Consider the following 6,143-nt stretch of genomic DNA (forward strand, 5'->3'; position numbering starts at 1 on the left):
AACCCAAAGTCTATCCAGAGGCCCATTACAGATAAATAGATAATATAATAATAAATAATTATAAGTATTATAATTATTTTCTGTGTGCCTTTGTTTCAGTAGCCGAATGTCGATCAAGAAATAAATAGTTAATAAGTTATGGTTTACTGACATTTGGAATACTCTGAAATATTTAAAAGCATTAGGCATATCTAAGCTCATGGGCAATATATATAGTTTATATTGTAGATTGTAAAATAACATTATGCCACAATCCAATTTATTAAAGAAAATACTTATGCTAAATACAAGTGTATGCTTATATGATAACTAAAAATTTACAGATACATATTCAAGTGTTAACATTACTTGCCACTATAGAGGGAAGTGGGGCTGATAAGCAAAAGGGGAGTTTAAGCTTTTACTTTCTATATATTGCAGGGGTTCAGAATGAGCCTCCCCAGAATGTGGATTACTTTAAGCTAAAGTCAATCAAGGTCCAAAAGACTCAGAAAGAGCTTTTATGCCCCCCTTTACCACCTAAAAGAATTTAGATAGAGGGCCTGGTCTAGGAAGAGAACTATTACCAAAGATATCTGAAGAATATGGGCTGTGTATGATGGAGTGGAGGTTTGAGGGGAAGCTCAGCTCAGCAGGGCTTGGAGATAAAATTCTTCACTCTGTCCTATTCTCTCTGCATGGCATGGCTAACATTTGTCTATCAAATAATTGTTCTTCCCATATTCCTGTAAGTTTTATACCTCCCTCCCTCCCTTTTTTTATACCTCCCCTTTGAAGTGTCAGACCTCTAGACCTTTCTCCTTAGCTCAGCATGGCATGGAAGCTTCAGTGCCAGACTGCCTGTGGGGTCTCATCTTATGGCATTCCTGTACATGCATAATTAAACCTGTCCTCCTGTTAATCTGTCTTATACCACTTCACCAGCTAAGGAAGTTAGAAGGTAGAGGAAAAATTCTTCCTCCCTAACAACATATATTATTTTAATGCTTAGAAACTAAGCATCTATTTAGGTGTTATTTGATCAATTTTTGTATGATTTGAAAGTCAGCACAGCAGAGTGGTTAAGACTGGAGGCTCTGGAGACATATTGCCTGTGCTCAAATCCGTATTACATCTAGTGTATAACCTAGGGTAATGTGCTCTCTGTGCCTGTTTAGACACATAAAAAAGTCAATAATAATGGCTCATACCTCACAGAGTTCTTTGTTTAGAACAAACACCAATAAATTAAAAGAGTTTAAATATTTGGGCTATTATTATCATTATATTAGATGACTTTGATAATTTGATGACAATAATGATAAATAAGGCATCAGAGAAAAATCTCATAGGTATAAAGTCAGAAATAAAATTCAAGAGGAGATTTAAGCCACGGCAACATTTAATTTAAAAGATAGTAGAGCAATGAATTTGGAACTCTGAGATATGAAGTGAATTCTAGGGACTTAAATAACCTGACAAACTATCATTAAAATATTAAAGAAATGGATAGTGCTTCTGAAATACTAAAGCAAATAGAGCAGTTTTACAGTCCAAGATAACAGCGTAGGAAGACCCTAAACTCACCTCCTTCCGCTGACACATCATATATAGACCTACAAATAAAGGAATTCCTCTTGAAAAAGAAAAAAAAAAAAAACAGCCAACTGAAAAACTTCTGCATAACAAAGGATAGAAGGACAACAGAGAGTAGGAGACCTAGAGCCAGGGTAATGATTAAAACCTCCACCCAATGCCAAGACCTACAGTAGGGAGGGAGATCACTGAGGCACCCACAGCAGATTTACCTACTTTTGGACACAGCAGAAAACAGCACTTTAAAGGGTAACTAGAGTCTAAATGAAGGAAATCCATTTTCTAACCCTATAGTACCTGCCGAACAGTAGAGAAACTGCAGAGACTCTCCAGAATCAAAGGTGCTGATGAGCACCACTGTTCACCTTTGTCCTCCACCTTGCTGGCACAGACAGGAGCAGGATCCAGGAGGGCTCTAGCTGGTCTGCTGGGGCTAGACCTAACAGATATAAATGGAATATTCCACCTAAGAACAGCCAAATACCCCTTCTTCTCAGGTGCACGTGGAATGTTCTCCAGGATAGATCACATGTTAGGCCACAAAACAATTCACAATAAATTTAAGAAGACTGAAATTCTATCAAGTATCTTTTCTATGATATGAAACCAGAAATTAATTACAAGAAAAAAAAATGGACAAAACAGAAACACATAGCAAAACTAAAACAACAAATGTGTTAACAAAGAAATGAAAGAGAAAAATCTAACAGTAACTTTGGACAAGTGAAAGAGGAATCAATAACAGATCAAATCTTTGGGATGCAGTAAATACAGTTCTAAGAGGGAATTTATTAGCAATTTTAGAGGCCTCATTCAAGAATCAAGAAAAATCTCAAACCATCTAACCCCACACCTAAAAAAAAAAAAAAAATACAGAGAAAGAAAAATAAAGCACAAAGAGTAGGAGGAAGGTAATAAAGATCAGAGCAGAAATAAATGAAACAGTGACTTAAAAAAATAGAAAAGATCAATGAAAATAAGAGCTGGTTCTCTGAAAAGATAAGCAAAATTGAAAAAACTTTAAGCCAAACTCATTAAAAAAAAAAAAAAGAAAAGAGAGAGAGAGAGAAAGAAAGATCTTCAAGAGAGGATCTAAAGAATCTACAAGTAAGAAGCAACAGAAAGAGAGAGAGGGTAGTGTTTCAGAGGGAAGTACAGGCCCACAGACGGCTGAGGAAGTTTAGGGAAACATTTTCCAGGGACCAGAATGTCAAAAACTGAAAGGTCTGAGATTTTACCCTACTTATAAGCTAACTAGTTATGTTGTCCTAATTTCACAGATACTGACAGGAGACACAAAACTCCTGGGTCAGAGACAAAAGATGGTTTATTCAATCACAGAAAAAAATGTAACCAGAGCATCAGCATTTGCACGAAGTTCCTCAAGCCCCAATTCTCACACATCTTTCCAAGCAATGGGGTTGAAGTAGGGGGCAATACCACTCCCAAAATATGCCTCTATGGCATAGCGATTATTGTAAACTTTTCTTTAAGTATCGTTGACACACAATGCTATTATTGGTTTCAGGTGTGCAACATAGTGATTCAACATCTCCATACATTATGCTATGTTTAAGTCGGTTATTTTTAAGAAATAGCAGACCTAAGTGACACTCTGAAAACTGAGTAGAAGTTGTCCTTTTGTGAGAGATTTGATATTTGCAAGGGAAATCTCCATTTGTAAGAGTGTCTTCCTCTCTGCACCAGGAAGGATGCCTCTAACTCTCCAGAAACTCTTATCAATGGAGAAGGCAATTACTTCAATCTGCATAGCAACCTTTCTCTGTTTACTGAGATTTTCCTAGTAACCTCCCTTAACTGGCCTTCCTCCATCCCCCAACATCTTTTGTCTTTAGCCAGAGATGGTATTTAAGGTGGTGGCTTGGACTATTTCGGGGAGTTACGTGGTTTTCCTGGGTATCTTCCATGTATACAAGAGGCATACATGTTATTAAACTTACGCTTTTCTGTTAATTTTCCTTTAATTACAGGGAGGGCCTTCAGTCAAAAACCTAGAAGTGTAGAGAGATTATTGTTTTTCTCCTCCACAGGGTACATCACTGGAGAGGATCCCACCTTACAGAATGTATGGCTTTTATAACACACAGTAGCCTCTGTAATCTTTGCTCCAGCAGAAGATATTATTTTTATTATACAGAGGAGTAAACAAATTACCCTTTAAAGTTAGAAACTATCTTCTCAGACTGCAACCTACACAAGCATATTTGAAAAGATAGTCTAGAACAAAGGCAGGCAATGTCTCTACTCCAGAGATAAGCAGAAACACAAAAGAGCCATGGAGGTTTTTCTCCCTACATAACTATATTGAGAGAGCCAGCCTTGAGGCCCCTTATACCCCAATGAAAGAGAATGACATGGAAGGGGCAGGTAGTCAATCCGGAAATAACTGGAGATGAAGTGGAAGCCATTGGCAAAAGGGAAGGCATAATCTTGTTCACAGGTGTTTCAGCCTAAGAGACCCACCAAAGGAGAATTACAACTTGCTGACCTCTGAAGACACCACAAAAGAAAAAGCATTTCAACTGAGATTGAGTTAGCCATTCAGATACAGAATTGAAGGTATTCATTTGGAAGGAAATATGAAGAGTCAGACTCAGAAAGTAAAGGTATGATTCAGCGAACAGAAGAAAAAAAAAGTCCAATGCTGCTGAAAAAAAAAATTATGTTGGTGAACATTTTAATGTTCATTTCTCAAAGTACTACATTCTCATTCCTCTCTCAGGTAACAGAGTAACTCACAAATGTGCAGCAATATTCCCCTAAATTTAGACAAAAAATGGTCACTTTGTAAGTGAGGGAGGAGGATATGCAAAGAACTAAATTGAATGCAATCCGCACTACAAAGACATCTAATATCTCCATTGGCTAAAATAAAAAGTCTTTAATATAAGCCTATTTAGAGTTTCAAACGCTGACCCAGAGCAACAAAGTTAAGGAATTTGAAAGCAATGTTTTCATAACTAGGCAAATTATAGATTCTTTATTACTGTTTTAGGTACTGGAAGAATTTAATTGTGATTTTCCTATTAGCTTCCTGTCCCTTTCTCCTAACTATACAAATGCAGCTTACTTTCATGAATGATAACAGATTCCAGTCTAACATAGCATGACTTGCTCTGACATTTGCAAACACACAGCTGTGGGAACAGATAAATCTGGTGTAATGTTTATTTTCTAAGTGTGTGAAAGGAAATGGAATTCTCCTGCTTAATAAAGCTTCTGTAGAATTATAAATTTAAACAATATGATGGAACAGTCCCTGAGAGGAAAAAAAGGATAGCATAATCTGAAATGTCCATTATATTACCTAACGTTATGTTGTATGGGTGTCTCACAACATGATATATAGCTGCTTAGAATCAGGTAACACTGAATTGCATTTTCCTCAATTCACATATTTGGAAAATGAGAAAAGGACTCCAAATATATGCATAACATTCAAAACTTCTATTAAAAATCCAGATGAAGAATGAAATGATTGAGCTCTTATCACGTAGTCCTAGAAAGACTTGATTATCATATATGCCTTTGAAAAATAGAGCTATTGATAATTCCAGTGATAAACCACCTCTGAAATACTTTTAAAAAACTCCGGAGGATTACACTCAACAGCCACCTACTTCTTCCATTATACTTTTCATTCTTTCTACACCCAATTTCCATCTTTTCCAATTACACTGTTTCTGCTGCACACACAGCTATCTTGACTTAGAAAATGATAAATATAAAGTGAGAAACACATTCATTAGAGGAACACAGGACACCATTGTACATTGGCAACAAGAAAAAACAGGATCTTTCTGAAAATTTTGTTTTTGTAATTCAAATAACATTCCTCTCTAGGCTCACCTTAACAGCCTTTAACAGCACATGCACTAATGTGCCTGGCTGCTCCTCAGAGTACATTATTTACAGATCACTTGTTCTCAGCAGAGAGTGGGAATGAGGGGCAGTTTTTCCCTCTAGAGGACATTTGACAATGTCTGGAGACATTTTTGATTGTTACAATTTGAAGGGGAGGTTGCTACTGGCATCTAGTGGGTAAAGTCCTAGGATGCTGCTAAACATCCTACAGTATGCAATGCAGCCCCCAAACCAAGAATTATCCAGTCCCTAACATCAATAGTGCTGTGGTGGAGAACCCCCACCTGAGATTAACACTTCACCCTACAGCATTCCAAACTACTTGTGTTCCATGTCTTTCCTTTGAGCAGCTTTTTAATTCCGGTTGATAGACTTTTTTCTCCTAAAGCACCAATTGCTTATGATTCAACTAATTTATATCAACTATTGTAACTCCTACAACTTTTTCTTATATTCACAAACTGTATTTCCTTACTTTCTATGTCCAGTTTATTATAGTGCAAAGGCACTGATGGGCCCTCCACTTCCTAACTATACAACCAGTCTTTGTGGTCTATAACAACTCAGCTAGTTCTTTCTAGAATATTCCTTGAAAAGGAAGAAAATCCCAGGGAAAGTGACAGCATCCATGGCTGCCCTTCTCCGAGCTTAAATATACCCTCTGCTCCTGGGAGTGCTATTGA

Source organism: Canis lupus, chromosome 11 (assembly GCF_003254725.2).
Source record: "Canis lupus dingo isolate Sandy chromosome 11, ASM325472v2, whole genome shotgun sequence".
Lineage (NCBI taxonomy): Eukaryota > Metazoa > Chordata > Mammalia > Carnivora > Canidae > Canis > Canis lupus.